Raw genomic sequence first — 19,130 nt, 5'->3', positions numbered from 1 at the left:
CTGAAAAAAGGAGACATTGTGGTAAGAAACAACAGAGCTGGCATGGAATACATGGACACTTAAAATTCTAATTATCTTCTGAACTTCTAACTTGTTCATTATACTTTCCAGTTAGCATGGCAGCAATACAGCATTATTATCATTTTTAAAAATATTTTAAAGCCTTAGCAATTTTTTTTAATCTGGAAAAATGTAAAGAATGATAAATATACTAACAGAAGAGATGAACCTTTGATCTTATGTGAAGTAGTCATACTGCCTACTTTTCAGAGAGCAGCAAAAGGTTAGGGTTGGGGTGACAGCTTGACAGAGACACAGCAGTCATCTCTTATCTATTTTTACTAAACCATGAATAAAGCTAACTTTCAAGTAGTAGCATCAGAGGATTATATTATCTCCTGACAAGCAGCACAGGCTCTGAATGCGAGGTTATGATGAATCCTGGAAAAAGGAAGTGGTTTAGGAATGCACTGACTTAGGTGCTTAACATCCTAATTTTGAACTTAGCTTTTCCTCTGTGCATATGGGGCTGACTGCTTCACCAGGCGTGTCCTAAGTGGCCTTTCTTTATTTAGACTTAAACTTCCCTTTATCATACAGAAACATGGTTACTGTGTTCTGTTTGTAGCATTTGCAGGAAAATCTAGTCTTCCATGTTGACAATTTATAACCTTTACTGGAAGGAATGGATGGATACCCTCTAGTGGCTCCAGTAAGTAGCAGGAACACAAAGACCCCTGTGAGTTGCTGATATTTATCTAATTAGGTATTATACCTGGAGCATGGGCTTAAATAACAGCTCAGCTACCTAAAAGGGACATCCGTGCTGAATTCATGATGCCTTTTCAAGAGTAAAAATGGTATTGATTTCCTTTCTAAGGTTTGCTTAGTGACGAATTGAAATCTATTCCACTCGATAGGAAACACTATCCAACTAACTTGATGAACCTGTCTTTTTTTTTCTTCTTCTGCAAAGTACCTATTGCCTGAGTAGATCTGAGTTGAGCTTTGAATTTCTGTTCTGACCTATCTAAAAGATTATGTGAGGTTTAATTTCATGGCCAATGTGGTCATCAACATAATACTCATTTTGAGAATTTAGTAGTGTAGGGCTCTCTAAAATTCTATTTTTATGGCTAAAACCTTGTATGGTTTATTTCAGAAATTCTCTTTTTAGTCTTAAGACATATTTCCCTTTCTTTTTTAAAAAAATGTTTACATTTAAATTCAATTTAATTAACATATAATGTATTATTCATTTCAGGGGTAGAATTTAGTGATTCATCAGCTGCAGACAAGATCCAGTGCTCATTCCAAGTGCTGTCTTTAATGCCAATCAGGCAATAACCCAATCCCTTACCCACCTCTCCTTTAGCAGCTTTCAGTTTGTTTCTTGTATATTTCCCATTCTTTTAAATAGTTTTCTGAAAGGACCTTTGAATTGAGGAATCCAATTCTGCCTCTCATCTCTCTTTTTTTTCCCTTGCACTCTAACGAGTCTTGGTTAGTATCTCCTCATAATTTCTGCATAAACTTTTGTCCAAGGACAATTGGTGGGTTTTTCACAGGAACCCTGCACTAAACTCCTGACAATTTTCATGAAACTAACAAATAATGATACCACTGCTGATTGCTGGTTGTTAATGCTTGATGCAAGTAAAGATATAAAACACTATTTCTGAGATGAATCTCCCTCCATAAAGAGAAGAAAACCTGAAAACTACTTTTTATAGAATGAGAATTTAGTATTTTGTCCCACAAATGTAAGTTTCACAGAGAGGTGAATAAAATGCCTAAGGATTGTTGCAAGATATGCTTTGGAATGATTGAGCTGTTACAGTTGGTTCATTTCAGAAACAGAGGATCCTGAAATCCACGTGGATGGATTTCCTAATTCACACATACAATAATGAGAAAAAAAGATGTTTATTGCTTAATAAGGGAGACTCTGAAGTCCTATGAGGGTCTAAATGACAAATGCTAAGAAAAATGATCCAGAAAAAACCACAACTGAGCATCTATTGTTTCAGGCCTTTCCAATTGCAATTGAATTTTTTTTTTCCTTTTTCATGCTTGCCAAAGCTTTCAACTAAGGTTAGATGCAGAGGAAGGACTAAAGGGAAAGATATAGAATTGGTGGGCACCAAAAAGATATTATGTAGAGTTTTGTTATTTTTTGGCATAAGTAGAGTTTTGTTATTTTTCCTTTCCCCAGGAGTGAGCATTGATTCTTCTTGGGAATTAAAGACAAAGGGAAAGGAAAGAAAGCACTGGAGGGGCGTACCTGGGTGGCTCAGTTGGGGTTTTGAGATAAAGCCCTCAGTGGGGCTCCATACTCAGCACAGTCTACTTGAGATTCTCTCTCCTTGTCCCCTCTGCCCCTCCCACTGCTTGTATTCTCTGTTGCAAGTAAACAAGTAAATCTTAAAAAAATAAAAAAAGAAATAATTGGAGGAAATTTCTGGACAATCACAGTGAGACATTTCCAATCTATCCTCTTTATTTTGAAAGGATATATGGATAGTAACTGTCCTAATGCAGCCGGGGGAAATTAGGCCACTGCCTGGGGTAACTTCTTCCTAGCTCCCATCCAATCTCAGGTAGGTCCTGCTTGCTAATCTCTTTCTTCATAGAACCAGTGTAGGAGTAATTTTATATTCCAAGTCTCAGCATACTCTGTTTTAGCAATAAAGCATATACAAAAGAAAGAGGGAATCAAAGAGGCATAGAGTGTTGTTCTGTTTTTCTTTTATTTAGAAGAGATATTTTAGAACTTCTGAAAGACTACTGGGAATTCATCCTTTCTGTTCTTTACTAGCACTTAAAATTGAAAACAGTATTTAAAATGGTAAAAAATTAATCTGTATAAAAACATATAATGAAAAGCAAATCTCCCTTCCAATCAAGGCCCCTAAACTCTCTTCCCAAAGGCAACCATTGTTAATTGTTAAATGTTTTCTTCCAGAAAACTTCCTTTGTACATAAAAGCATATGCCCTTTAAAAAAGTGGGAACATATGGAAATAATACCTTTTAACAGTCTTTTATGATCTTTTTTGCCTAGAGTACTTTTTTGGTAAGCAGTTCTAATGCCTAATTAAAAGGTTTTGATTTTTAAAGGCACATCAATGAAAGAATTTAGGCTAGGATAGGAAAAAATAAGGAGCTGTACAGGATAAATCTAGACCACAGCAAAGGAACTAGTTGATTTCATTAATGTTAACAAGCTACTATCAATTCAGTGAAAGAAAAACCAAACTACTCTGACAAACTGACAAGTTGGAATGGTTCAAAGGGTTAATCAGGCACCAGGTAATCATAGCTTCTTTTTGCCATAGAAGGCCCTATGCTATTATGAACCCTCATATTTATAACTTCCAAGGACATCACATGGTCCCTAGTACACAGTAGGTATTGAAAGAATTAATGATCCCAACTCATTAATTCAGGAAAATATTCTCATCTTTTGAATCATATACTGCCAATTTTGCCCTGAAAACACATTCATCTTGTAATTTACTTCTTATTTAAAAGTTGTTCATCAGTATCCCAGAGCAGTATTTCCATTTCCTATGTTGAAAGAAACCATGCACCTGCCAGTGCACATGCACTGTGTCATTTGACACAGTGAGAGAATACTGTTCTGTTTAAGACGTCAGGTTAAAGAGGAGATGCCACACTCTTTGCTGTGAGACAGTCCAGCCTGGTAAGAACCACAGAGCAGATACTTGGCCATGATGCATGTTCTGTGGCCTAATCACATTCTCAAGTGGCTACAAGGAACAACACAGACTGCTTGCTGAGGCAGGAGAAGGCGATCTACAGAGTACGGATTTTACTGAAGGATACTTTCCTTGATTCTAGCCTAGGGGATTTTTCTATAGTTGAAATATAGTTCCTGATCATCACCTGAAAACTATGGTACCTCTAAATGGCAGAAATTAATGTAGAAATTATGTATGTGTGTGGCTGGTTTGGATTATGTCCAAACCAATATAAAATTGACAGGCTGCATTTTTTTACCTGTCAAGAGCAGAGTTAGTTACCTAAGGACTTTGTACTGCAGGGAACATTCATAAGCAACCTGTGTTTAGAATGACTGGATCCCAAAGCAGGATCTCTGACCACCACTATGTTTAGTACAAAGCAATGTCTACTTTTTGGAACCTTTCATATATGTGCAGTGTACCTGGTTATGTCAGTTTTCTGGAACATAACAACCAGAAATAAGCAAAAATGTAATGAGCCAATCGTTGATGTAAAATTTCTGCCCCCAAGCTCATGTACTTTACTTAATGGGCAAATTACTTTAGTCTTCATCGCAGGATGACTTGCTCTTACTTTACACACAATGCTATAAAGTTGGGCTTTTATTGTGTTTTTGGCCCGGTATACATCTGAAGCTGCTTGTTACTAGGAACCCTCCAGAGTCATAGCTCTCAGTCTTGCCTGTACATTGGAATGATTTAGGGAGCTTTTAAGAATCCCAGTCCCTGGGCCATGCCCCTACACTAGTACTTTTCATCTTGGGGCAATTTTGCCCCCAAGAGGACATTTGGCAATGCTTGGAGACATTTTTGGTTATTACATTTGGGTTAGGGGACAGAAGCTCTTAATGTCTTGCGGGTAGAGAGCAGTCCTCCCCAGTGAATAATTAGCAGCCCAGAATGTCTATAGCACTAAGGTTGAAAACCCTATAAGCCAGAATCTTTGGGGCTGGGATCCAAGCCTCACTAGTTTTTAAAGCTCTCAGGTGATTCCAAGGTACAGCCAAGGTTGAGAATCATTGCTCCACTGTTGTGGTTCTCAAGCTTTCCCAGCATCAGAATCACATGGAGGGTTCATGGAGCCAGATTGCTGGGCTGCACTCCCAGAGTTTCTGATTTAGTAGATCTGAGGTGGGGGCTGTGAATTTATTTTATTATTGTATTAATTTTATTTATTTATCAAAGTAGAGTTTACACACAACATTTGCATTTCTAGGGAGTTCCCAGGTGATGCAGACAATGCTGGCTCATCAACTGTACCTGGAGAACCGCTGCTCTAGAAGCACCATGATCAACAAAATATGATAGCTGACAACCAGATAGTGCAGGAGGAGCAGAAATAGTATAAAATATAGACATATGAAATAAAAAATCATAGTAGTTTAGGGCCTGCATCCCACAACCCCCTCGCCCCAGTAGTCCCTAAAGTCATCAGTACAGAAAAGTATAGTTAAATACTGGGTGACTTCGCTGTTATGCAAGACCCAAATGTTATAGCCTAATGTGTTAGGCCTCACCAGCATGGCAGTACAGAACAAGGCTGTTTTTCTCCCTAAATTCAACTTAGGTTGTGAGCTCAGAAGACTTAGGTTGAAGTCCAAGATCTACCTGTTACTATGCAACCTTGGGTAAATCTGTCTCATTTCTTTATTTGTTAAATGGGGTGGTTCTCATACCTCCAACAATGGTATGATGACATTCTGGGGGGTTCAATCAGGAAAATGCATATGAAAGAGTTCTGCACACTGAATCTGTCCCACACAAACATTAGTTATTTTGAACTGCTATAATTTGTAGTCATAAATGGAAATGTACCATTTATGTACAGCTTAAGGAAAATAAGATAATAGGAATGAATTTATCCCTCTTTATTCCAGATGTCATCTTCTGCCATTTAATGCTATTACTTGGACATTACTTTTGTTATTGTCATGGCATCTTAATAATGGGATAAATAAAACCAGTGGCACATTTTTTGTGTGTGCTAATTTTCCTTCCAGCCCATCCGGTGCGGCTGAGGGATTCTTTTCTTTCCTTCATGCCACTCCACCCATCCTAGACAGGAATGAGGGATTTATGAATACAGTCTATAGTAGCTGTAAATCTCAGATTAAATGTTCTCCTCATCTCAACATGAATTATGGTAGTGTCATTTGGAATTGAAGATGATGGAACGGGTACCACTGTTCAAAAAGTGGGGTTCTAAGATTTTCTTTCTTGCTGGCAGAAGGGCTGGGATGTAGAAGTTGAATAGTCAAATCAGTAGTAAACAAGAACAACTTCCAAAAGCACACATTGAGTTAATTATCATGCCTGTGATGCCCAGGACAGGCAGTTAATGAGAACATGCTCTCTGGCTATTGCAGATCTCAGATAGGATACAATAAAATAAATCACTGTGCGTGACTGAGAATGGATTTTGCTTTTATGTTTTAATTGCTTCAGGATTGAGGCAGAGTTTTAATAGAGATAAATGAAGTAAAAACCGTGGCTTCTACTCTAGCCACACACATTTTCCTTCGACAGGCTCCTCCATTTTCCTTCGACAGGCTCCTCTTGTCTCCTGACCAGCCCCAAATTTGGAGTGTATGACAAAAGGCAGAGCAGAAGCAGCAACCCCATAAATATTCTCAATTCTGGTACTGGGTGCCCTCAGTGACCCTGGGGGATGGAGAAGCACTTCTTTTTATTAAATCAAGTGGCTTGGCATGGCAGTTAATAGCTCTGCTATGTTTCTGTGTGATCTTGGCATGTTGATTAACCTCATTGCTTTTCAGTCCCCTCCTCCAGGAAATGAAGGCAGCTACCTCAGAGCAACAGATGAGAATAATCCTTCCAAACAGAAGGATTAGCAGAAGTAAGCATCTGGAAGAGTGAGCTACGTGTACAGCCTGTTGTTATCAGTCTCTACTTTTTGTCCTGTTTTTCCATGAGAATGTGAAGGATGATCCCCCAGGTCAGGAGGTACAGGGCAGTAGAAGATGGCACAAACAATGAAAGGCCTCGTTCCCAAGGAAATTGCTACCTGGAAGATGGACGACAGAACAGTTCCTAGAGAAGCTATAAGCAACGTTCCACGGGAGTCAAAAGAAGGAGAGGGTGGTATGGTACAATGGCAAAGAGCATAGGATCCAGAATCACAGATGTCCACTGGCATAACTTAGACAGGTTAGCTGTACCTAAGAGAATACTGGAGATGAACAGAGACTCTATATCATATGGTGGATGCGGGTCTGAAGTGAATTAATCCATGCAAAGCACTTAGAACAGGGCCTAGCCCATCACAGACCTAAGTGTTAGCTCCTGTGGGGCACTGCACTCCCATGGGAAACATGGGATTGTTGCTACTTCTTGCTGTCTGTAGCTTACACTTTTGAATATTCAGTGTTTCAGTTTTTGCATAGCTCTTAACTTTTTTAGAATCTGAAATATATAGCTGTTAATAACAACCAAGTGGAGGACAGGGGGAAAAAAAGAGTAAAATAATTTTTGAAACCAGTGATCCAAAGCCAAGAAGGTTTCTTCCTTAGAAGAAACATGGTTCACCCAAGATACGGGCTTATTATCCTCAACAGTCTCACTAACCTGAAGGCTGGGAATGAAAAAAAATGTGTCTTTGGAGTAACTCTGTTTGCTGTAAGGATGCCAATCTAGAAGAAGGGTACCCGAGACTTTTTATTTTGCATGCATGAAACCAAAGGATCATTGAATGGAGAAGAAACATTAGAAGGACTCAATATTAAAATAACCAGGTCAGTGCCAAATATACATGTCAATACTTTAAGATTTCATTCCTAACAGAGAGAAGATCTATGTTGGAAAAAATGAACCCTGGCTTTTCCCAGATGGAGAAAAGACTTTATATGTGTCATGACTGGAGACTTATATTTTCTTGTAACAAAGTGCAAGCATAGTTAATCAGAGAAAATAAGTGGTCTGACCTGGACACACAATAAGGCCCAAAACCTAATGAAAAAGTCTTATTGTTTCTTTTAATCAGCAGTTTATGGTAGTAAATGCTGGTACTTATTCAAAAGAAACCTGTAGGCAAAACCAAAGCAGAACAAAGCAAAACAAAACAAACTGGTAGAAATTCCCCACATATAGATTTAGGGAGTAGCTACAAAAGACTTATCAAGAATTGTGATAAGTAGGAAAAAGGGAAAACCAATAGCATATTAGAAGGCATGCCACTTATTTAATGATTTAATACACAAAATCTTAAGAACTGGAGTTAGTTCCTCACTGTGAAGTATGTCATGAGGTCATAGGAAATTAATCATCCTATGTGTAATTATATAAAAAATAGTGAAAGGGAATAAAGTGGAAAGGAGAAAAAAAATGAGTGGGAAATATCAGAAAGGGAGACAGAATATGAAAGACTCCTAACTCTGGGAAACAAACTAGGGGTGGTGGAAGGGGAGGTGGGCGGGGGGTGGGGGTGACTGGGTGACGGGCACTGAGGTGGGCACTTGATGGGATGAGCCCTGGGTGTTATTCTATATGTTGGCAAATTAAACACCAATAAAAAATAAATTTATATATAAAAAAAAGAAATAATGACCCAACCAAGAAATGGTAGGCAGCATAAAGAAATGGGACTGTATGTGTCTTGGTGGGGGAGGGGAGAATATAATTGATGCTGAAGCTGATGTATTATAGAACATAAGGTTGAGGGGATTTTGAATATTTAATAATAGAAAGTCATTAGACACTAAAACTTCAAGATTTCCAATAGTTGAGACATAAATTGAAATAGATAAACAGACCTGATGTCTGAATTACCAGTCATGTAATGATACTTCACCTAAGAATGACATGCATTTTAACAATTTACCATTAAAGTTTTAAACTGGCTATCTTTTGGGGAAGTGCTATGTATGGTATACAGAGTATTAAAACCACAGAAGTTATAATTAATGGAAAGAGAGAAGAGTGGAACATCTTAAGGGGGAAGTTGGAAATCCTGACCTCCAGCTCCAGTCCTATCAGAAATCTTTGGGCCTTGCTTTCCTTCTCTAGTTCTGGCCCAGCATTTCTTATCTCTAAATTCTTTGCCAGCTCATAAATTATGTGATTTTTTTTTTTCACATCAGAACTCCAGTCTATAACTGGTTTCTCTGAAACTATTATCAACTCCAATTATCCCTAATCTTACCTCAATTCTTCCCTTCATTTTATATGATTAATTTTTTCCAATTTCTTTTTCCCATCTGTGACTGTTTTAGGTTTTTTTTGCGCTTTTTTCTACCCAAAAGGATTAAGGATGTCAAAACCTATGGAATCCTGTAGATTGAAGCATTGAGCCTATGAATTTACCTTGAATGAATCAACAGTATTTTATTACTCTCTAGGAAAAAGCTAAAATATTTAGTAAATTTGTCCAGTAAGTTATAAAGTATCATATTTAAAATGTAGTCCTGACTATATATAAATGCAGGAAAAAAATAGTAGATAAGTAGCTATTTTAAGCTTCCAGTCAAGAGTCTGTTAGTATGATAGTGTAAAATTAAGGCTTTTAAAAAGATTTTGAAAAGGAGTTTGATATAACTTTGTCTTATTTATGGTTATTTGGAAATGGCATAACATTAAATTCTACTACTCAAGACATATAGGTTACAACCTAGTTTTGCTTCTAAGCTTGATATTTGATATGTACCACATCTCTAGTGTAAGCATTTTGCTTATTTTTAGTGCAACCTAGAACAGAAAACATACAAATTTGGAGTCTAATATAATTAGTCTACAGTGATGCCAGGGTTCCTTTTCTAGACACTCGATTACTTAGAGATACTTGTCCTTGCTAAGGAATATTAACTGCCATGAAAATCAGTCATTTAACCAAATATTATTAAGACAAGTTTGATAACCAATATTTATTTTAGATTTATAAAATCATATCATTTCAGATTTGGAGATCTTCTAGATCTGTGGTTTTTTTAAATTGCTGTCTGTGACTCCTGAGGATCCCTGAGAACCTTTCATGAGGCCTGCAAGATCAAGGTAACACTAGCAGATTAGTGCCTTTTGCCCTGTTGTACAAAAGCAATGGTGGGTAAAACCACTGGTGCCTTGGCATGAATCAAACAGTGGCACCAAACTGTTTTAATAGTCATTGTATTCTTTACCATGACACAATAGCAGAAAAAAAATTGTTGCTGCAAGAGTAATGGTGAGGGGTTCAGCAGGGTCACAGGCTACAAGAGCAATATACAAATACCAGTTGCATTTCAATATATCAGCAATGGAAAATCCAAAAATCCAAAAATGAAGAGACAATTTTATTCAAAATAGTGTCAAATATTTAGGAATACATTTGACACAAGAATTGTATGATGTGTACTGAAAGGTACAAAATATTGGAGAAATCAGGTATTTAAATACATGTTTATGGATTGGAAGAATCAATACTGTTAAGATGACAGTTTTCTCCAAATTCATCTAAAGGGTCAATACAATTCCTGTCTAAAATCAAGGAAATGAATAAGTTCATCCTAAAGTTTATATATAAAGGTAAAGAACCTAGAATAAGCAAAACAATTTTGAAAAAAAGAACAAAGTATGACTTACAACATGTGTTTAAAAATTTACTATAAACTACAGTAAGTTATATAGATAGGATGGCAGTGGCATAACAATAGACACATAGGTCATTGGAACAGAAAAGAAAGTCCAGAAATAATATCTTACATTGATCATCAAATGAGTTTTTTTTTTTAAATTTTTATTTATTTATGATAGTCACAGAGAGAGAGAGAGGCGCAGAGACACAGGCAGAGGGAGAAGCAGGCTCCATGCACCGGGAGCCCGATGTGGGATTCGATCCCGGGTCTCCAGGATCACGCCCTGGGCCAAAGGCAGGCGCCAAACCTCTGCGCCACCCAGGGATCCCAATCATCAAATGAGTTTTGACAAAGGTGCCAATGCAATTCAATGACGAGAGGGTAATCTTTTAAAAAATGGTGTTGGAACAATTGTATATGTCTATGCAAAAAAAAAATGAACTTATATACTTACCTCATATCCTACACAAAAATTAATTGCGATCATACATCTAAATGTAAGAGCTAAAATGTAAAACTGTTAAAGAAAACATTGGATAATTTTTTTGGGATCTTGGCTTAGGAAATATTTCATAGATATGACACCACAAACATGATCCATAAAAGAACAATTTGATAAATTGTATTTAGTCAAAATTAAAAATGTTGTTCCTCAAAAGACACCATTAAGAAGATGAAGAGAAAAGCCAGAGAGTGGGAAAAATATTTGCAAATCATATATCTGATGAAGGTCTTCAGTCTAGAGTGTATAAAAAACTCCTACAATTAAACCAATATAAAGACAAATAACAATTTAAGAGTGTAGGAGATTTAAATAGACATTTCACCAAAGTAGATATACAAATAGCTAAGAAAACTAAAATGGAAAGTACTCATAATTATGAGTCTCTTAGGGAAATAGAAATTAAAACCACAATGAGATAGAATGGCTATAATGAATAAGACTGATAATAAGTGTTGGTGAGCATGTGGAGGAATTGGAACTGTCAGATAATGCTGGTGGGACTGTAAACTGGTACTACCATTTTTTATATTAATATGATCCAGAAATATTATTCATATTCCTCCAATGTTAGTAATTTGTTTATATTTAGTTCTACATAATTTTCTGATGTGTAGGTGTATGTATCCATCACCAATCAAGATATGGAACAGGTCCTTCACCACAAGGATGCCTAATGATATTCTCTTATAACCACACTTCCTTTGCCTCCCCTTCCCCATTCCTAACTCCTAATTACCGCTGATCTGTCCTCAGCCTCTATTTCAAGAATGTTAGATAAATGGAATCATATAGTATATAATCTTTTGAGATTGGCTTTTTTCATTCAGAATGGTTCCTTTGCAGTTTATCCAAGTTGTTGTATATATCAATAACTTGTTCCTTTTAAATCTTTTTTTCTTTTTTTTTCCTTTTTAATTTTGAGTAGTACTGTATGAAATGTATGTACCATAGTTTGTTTAAACCACTCACCCACTGAACTATGTCTGAATTGTTTGTGGGTTCTGGTTATTACAAATAAGCTACTATGAACATGCATGAAATAATTGCATGAACATAATTTTCATTTCTTTGGAAAAAGTGCCCAAGAGTACAATTGCTGGATCTGACAGTAATTGCATGTTTAGTTTTATAATAAATATCTAAACTCCTTGCTACAGTGATTCTACAATTCTTCATTCTCACCAGAAACGTATGTTTATTTTAGCCATTCTGATAGGTGTGTAGCGGTATCTGACTGTGGTTTCTATTTTGCATTTCCCTAATGGCTGATGATGTTGAACATCTTTTCATGTGTTTATTGAGTCATCGTATATGCTCTTCAGTAAAATTTCTGTTTATATCTTTTCCCCATTTTCTATTTCTGTTTTTTGTTGTTGAGTTTTGAGAGTTTTCTACATATTCTAGATATTAGCCTTTGTTGGATTTGTTGATTGCAAATATTCTTTTCTGTTCTGTAGCGTTCTTTTCTTCCTCTTAAAAGGGTCCTTTGCAGAGTAAGAGTTTTAAGTTTTGATGAAGTTATATTTATCAATTTTTTCTTTCATAGATTGTCCTTCAGGTACCAACTCTAAGAACTCTTTACTTAGTCCTAGATCCCAAAGATTTTCTTTCTTTTGCCCCTAAAGTTTTATACTTTTACATTTTCATTTAGGTCCATAGTTTCAAACAAATTATTTTTAATAGTGGTAAAATATATATAAGATGAAATTTACCAAATTGGTCATTAGTTATGGGTCATGGATGTCTTTAGCAGAGAAGAGGTAGTTTCAACAGAATGAGGGGAGGCATTGAGGATCAAGGAACCTAACAAGGGATCAAGTGACAAATATTAAGCCCTAAGGCACTTACTTTCTCCACTCACTCATTTATCCAAAATTTCTGGCTAAGCAATAACAACTTATTAGATGTTATCAATTCTGTACCAGCTTTGTTTTCTGGACCAATTCCACAACCTATTAAACATTTATCATTTCATGAGAGTTAAGAGTTATTGAGTTAAGAGTTATAAGAGTTATTGCAAACAAGTAAAGAATATCAAAACCACAGTAGAGGTGGATCCTGGTCTATCAGCTGAGAGATTGCATGTATTATTTCAGCCTGAAAGCAGGACCAATTTGAATTAGCATCTCTGTAAGATTATAAATAGCTCAGTGAAAAAAAAAATAAAGAAAAAAAATAAATAGCTCAGTGTTCTGGTTCACACAATTGGAACTAAAGACGTTGACTCCTCATATTCTGAGAGTCTATGCTCCCTGCTTCTTTCCCTCCCTCCTTCCACCTCTTCTCTTCCTAAATATATATGAATTGTGTGTATCTGATGAATTACACAGTATCTAAGAATTGAGTCCCAGGGATGAATGCATCATCCAACCCTGTCTTCTTTTTTCCATCCCCTGTAGCACCTCCTTCTTTCCCTCAACAACTGAGAAATACACAGAAAATATCTGATGCCACACAATTACATGTATACAAACACACACACACACAGAGTGTATAAAAAATGAACACAGTATTTCTTATCCTTTCCCCACTTCTCCTTTGTCTATGACATGGCCCTTTGGTCCACTATCAAAGAAACATTCTTTGAATTTTATAGCAGAGAGATAAAAAATTCATTTATTTTAAATTATGACCATGTAATTTAAATTGGCCTGTTGAAAAGATCTAAAGTGTAGTGATTTTCTGATAAAATAATTTCAAATATGTAAAGGTTTTGTCTTTAAGAATTTTAGACAGTCCCTTTTTTTTTCCCGTATGAAATTTTCCTGAAATAGATAGAAAAGTCTTATTTCTTCTTTTTCTTAACTGAAACATGAATGGCTGCCCAAAGATCTGGTCACCTTAATTGGTGACCCAAAGTTCTGGTCATCTTATCGCTCTTGTAATGCTATGAACATTTCTAATTTAAAACTTCTTCAATTTTAATCAGAAATGCAAGATTTGTCTAATAGATTTTATGAATATCTGGACACTAAGACCCTCAATGAGGCCAAAGTTCTGATGTGTGATAACTAAATGGCAAAGACAGAGACGGTAACAGCCCTTGGCTGTTCTTCTGTTAGTAGTCACCTCAGGAACAAGCCTACTAGGTATCATTATGCCTAATGAGACTTCATGAGCTGGAGGGCCCTTCATTATTTTTTCATATAAAAATAATGATTTGAGAGATCAAATGATTTTTTTTTTCAGGATCAGTCACAGACCATTTAAAAAAAAGAAACATATTTTGATTTGTTGGGATTATGCCCATTTACTTTTTGGCAGTTGGAGGCCTAAGCCACTTAAAATAGCAAAGATTATGAAGATGCAGTAATATTTTTGAAGTTCACGTTTTGAGCTTTGACTACTAGGGAACAAAATGAAGGAGAATGAGAGGCAGGGATGAAAAGTAGGTGCAGGGTAGTCGGTGAGATGCCACAAGGGTTGATAAACTTTTTTGGTAAATGGCCAGATAGCAAATATTTTAGCCTTGGCAGACCATATGGTGTCTGTCAAAACTATTTATGTAAGTAATGGGTATGGCTGCGTTCCAATAAAAGTTCATTTTTTAAAAAAAGGCGTTGGGTCAGATTTGGCCCACTGGTTGTAGTTTTCCCACCCCAGGGTCAGACAATCAGTAGAAAGCAGAAGACTTGAGTACTCAGTGCTTGCAGATGAGGCCCTGGAATATCCCTTTCAGTGTATACTACTTCCAGATTCACTTTCCTTCCTTTATGATGGCCCAGGAGCTGGAGGCAATTTTAAGGTCACTCCATAACACCAATGAAAATATTACTGTGAAGATAATTATTTCCTTGGAACAAAAAGCAGGAAAAGTTTCAACAAATCACTAAGTTTAAATACATATTCATAAGATTTCAAAACCCAGCGCTCACACATTTCATATACTTCTTGATACCTTCTTAGAGTACATATTATATGCATTGTAAGACCACTGTAAGTTCCATTTGAAATTGAGCCAGTGGTTTTGATGAATAAAATTTCTTTTTAGGGATGTTCCACAAATTTTGTGGATGACATTAAGAAGGATTTTATTCTGTTTCAGAAGCGACCAACTTGGTAAATTTCTACAGCAACCCTCCCTTACCAATCTTATTTTAGTATAAGGTAGTATATATAGTATATGTAGTATATATATAATGTAGTAACCAGATTACAATTAAACCTCCAAGTTTTACCTAGCAACAAACACAAGATATGTCATTTAACAAAATTAACCTCAGGGAGATTGTGTGGAGAATTTCATCAATTCAACTTAAACTCTCATAACATTTACTGTCTGCAATCATGGTTTTTAAATCTCTGTTTCATGGTGTGTTTTAACATTTTTTTTTAATTTTTATTTATTTATTTATGATAGTCACAGAGAGAGAGAGAGAGAGGCAGAGACATAGGCAGAGGGAGAAGCAGGCTCCATGCACCGGGAGCCCGACGTGGGATTCGATCCCGGGTCTCCAGGATCACACGCTGGGCCAAAGGCATGCGCCAAACCACTGCGCCACCCAGGGATCCCGTGTTTTAACATTTTAAAATAAATAACCATTTACTATAGCCGAAATGGAAAATGCTGAAACCTAATTTTATTTATGTAGCTCTTGAAATTAATTTGAATAATTTTGCTTTAGCTGCATATATTATTTTGGGAGAAGGAGAAATGACAGTGTTTCTGTTTTCAAAGAAAATGTTAATAGGCGTTTCGCATTCAAAATGTTTTTCATGTGTATGTGTTTGGTGCTCTCAAAAACTGCAACAAACACCAAAGTTTAAAATTACCCTGGCATTGGGCTAACTTGATTGTATATGTTTGTATTCTCAAACAGAATGTGTGCCACTCAAAGTCATGGTTATCCTAGACTCATGTTTTCTATAGACACTTAGCAAATGTACGAGTTGATTTGGGAATCATTGGGATTATGGAAGCAGTTAACAGATTTGCTTACAAGGCAAAGAATTACAATGAACAAAATTCACACATAATGCCACACAGGTTTTACAGCATTTAGAATTAGAAAAAAATTCCTATTTAGGAAATCGTACTTAATTCCTAATACTGTGCCATGCCTTGGTAACTTGCCATGCCTCCAAAATTACTGATCAAAATTTATATTAAAGATTTATAATCAATATTCATGTTAGAATATATATTTTATAGATCTATGTTGATGTGTATTACATATATTTTATATACATATGTAGGTCATATATGTATATATATATATTTCAGCATCTGTATGCATACAAAAATGTATATGAGAACATGCACTATTCTTATTAGCTCAAAATTAGAAACTATTTAAGTGCCTACATATAGGAGAGTGGATAATAAATTGTGGCATATTCAGACAAGGAAGTACTACACAATTATGAGAATGAATAAGGTACAACACAACAATGTGAGTTACTCTCACAAACATAATGTTGAGCAAAAGAAGCCATATGGAGAATATATATCATATGATTCCATTTATGTTAAATACAAAAATAGGCAAATTCATGCTATTAGGAGTCAGGAAAATGGTTGCCTTGGGATTTAGGGTGGTCAGTGGCTGAGGGACTTCTGGGAGCAGGTAATCTTCTGTTTCTTGATTCTGGTTATACAGATGTGTTCATTTCGTGAAAGTTCATGGAGCTGACATGTACATTTTTCTGGATGTATATTATGTTTCAATAAAAATTTTAAAAACTTCACACAGTATTATGGCTCTTAAATTATGTAATATTCCCCTAATTTTCATAGGTTTTAGGTTTTAGGTTTTCCTAATTTTCAGAGGAAAAACAAATCTGGGAAAACAACAGAAATAAAACAGTGTTTATGACATAAATTACATTATTTTAAAGGAGAAATTTTGGAGTGTTCTAGACTTTTTTAATGGAATTAAGTTAAAGGTTCACAACAGTCAGAGATTTTTTTTTTCTTTCTTGGTACAGACATTCTGCAGAATTGCTTCATGAGACAGAAAACCCATGTGGGATAAGACATAGTACAGTGTTTGGTATTTCGCAGAGATGTGTGCCCATTACCTTTCATACTTTGGCAGGTAATGGTTGTGGACGTTTTTAACATATTCAATAATTGCTTGCTTTACTTGTTGCTTTTATAATTAGGGGTATTAAAATTATTTACTTAAATATTTACTTATTTGAGAGAGAGAGAGCAAGAGAGAGTGGTGGGGAGGGAGAGAGCGGTGGGGAGGGGCAGAGGGAGAGGAGACAGAATTTTTAGCAGGCTCCACATCCAGCTTGGAGTCCCACGTGATGCTCCATCTCACAACCCTGAGATCATGATCTGAGCTGAAATCAAGAGTTGGACGTTTAGTTGACTGAGCCCACCCAGGCGCCCCTATATAGTTTTACAGTCAATGGCATCAGTTCACAAAACATATAGTTCATATGTAAATTTTTTGAAATTGAGGATTTCTGACTTCTTTTTAAATATCATTTGAGGGCAGCCCAGGTGGCTCAGTGGTTTAGCGCTGCCTTCAGCCCAGGGCATGATCCTGGAGACCCAGGATCGAGTCCCATATCTGGCTCCCTGCATGGAGCCTGCTTCTCCCTCTGCCTGTGTCTCTGCCTCTCTCTCTCTCATCTATCTATCTCTCCTCTCTGTGTATTCTCATGAATAAATAAATAAATATCAGTTGAGACATATTCCCAAATGTCATCCATTGTGTTTCACACTCCCCTTCTAATTCTTGTGCATCCACTAAACTTAGGAAGGAAAGTCTAGGAATGCAGCATTTAGTTTCATCAATAAAATCTGATGTTTCAACACCAAATAAAACTATGGGCTAGCCATAGACACTCATTTTCTGTCTCATGTTCACAAAGACATTGCCCAGCCTTCCCAGCAATAACTGAGTGCGACACCTATTTGGTAAAATGTGTTTCTCTCAGCAGGTAAGCAGATGCATGTTTCTAGGTAAGCAGTTCATCAAGAACTCAACCTTTCTTTTCAGTTTATTATTTTACTTTCTGGCTCGTTTTTGTTGGTTGACCTCACTGACATGACAATGAGTATAGAATACAAAAGTCTGCTTACCAGATGTGCCAATGTAATCTGCAAGATTTACATCATAAATGCTATTCTGGAGAGCAATCTCTGTATTGCACACATTTTCCTTTATGATGTGTTACTTCTGTCTTAAATAAACAACTAAAGAAGCCGTTGAATTTAATGGGGGAGAGAAAAGGGTCTGACTATCTTTGAAGACAGTCTTTGAAAACATAGTTCTATACAAGGGATTGCATCTGGATGACTGCAAAGTTTGCCTTATGAGGTATATGAGATAGAAGCAGTATGGCTGCTTGTGTAACAGCATGGTCTCTGAGATCACAGTGGATCCAAATCCTGGCTCTGCCACTTGCCAGCTGTGTAACCCTGAGGAAATCCCTTAAACATCTCAGTTTCTTCATTTTTCAGGCCACAGCAGTGCTTCATAGGTTTATTGTGAGGATCGAATAAGTTAGCCTGGCACAAAGCAAACACTAGTTAAGCTGCAGGTAACACTATTCCTATGTTCTAATGTATTTTAAGATTTTATATTTTTCCCTCGTTGATTCAGGACATGCTATTCCATGCAGTAGCCAGAATGCCAAATCATGTCACTCATCTGTGCTTAACTGTCTAAAAGCTTTCCATCTCACTCAGAGGAAAAGGATAAGGGCTTTATAAAGATGTACAGGTAGGGTGACCATGTTCCCTGGTAGTTTTAGGACAATCTGGGTTTATGCCTGTTGTCCAGATGCAATGATTGACAGTATCTCCTTTCACTCTCAAAGTATCCTGGTTTGAAGGATAAAATATATGGTTACCTTATTACTAGGCCCTATGTTATCTGCTTCCCCCCATCACATGCCCTACCTGCTTATCCCTGTGACCTCATGATACCACTTTTTCCCTTCTGCTTACCACAATAGCTTCCTTGCTGGGCCTTTAACCCTCCAGGCACATTCCTGCCTCTGGGCCTTTGCACTTGCCATTTCCTCTGGCTGGAATGCCCTTGCCTTAGACAGCGGCATAGTTTGGTCCTTTTAAGTTTTAGGTTTTTATTCAACTGTCACCTTGATTGAGGCATTCTTTAGCCACCCACTCTGAAATTAATATCTTCCCCCCCTTCTTTCTATTTTTCTTTCCTATTTTAATTTTCTCTAGCAGTTATCCCATATGCAATATATTTACTTATTGCACTTGCTTATTGTCTTGTTCTTCTATTAGAATGTAAGCTCCATGAGGGCAAGGATGATTTTCTTCATTGCTATTTTCTCAATGACTGGTATATAGTAGGAACTCAATAAA

At 36.5% G+C, this 19,130-nt stretch overlaps 1 protein-coding gene across 1 annotated transcript in view; it reads right to left on the bottom strand.

Annotated features, from left to right (window-relative positions):
- EDNRA (endothelin receptor type A) overlaps window positions 1–19,130 on the bottom strand; it is a 50,783-nt gene that overhangs the window by 24,053 nt on the left and 7,600 nt on the right.

Source organism: Canis lupus, chromosome 15 (genome assembly GCF_011100685.1).
Source record: "Canis lupus familiaris isolate Mischka breed German Shepherd chromosome 15, alternate assembly UU_Cfam_GSD_1.0, whole genome shotgun sequence".
Taxonomy (NCBI): Eukaryota; Metazoa; Chordata; class Mammalia; order Carnivora; family Canidae; genus Canis; species Canis lupus.
The sequence above is the reverse complement of the archived record's forward strand: the minus strand, read 5'-3'. Positions and strand labels throughout refer to the sequence as shown.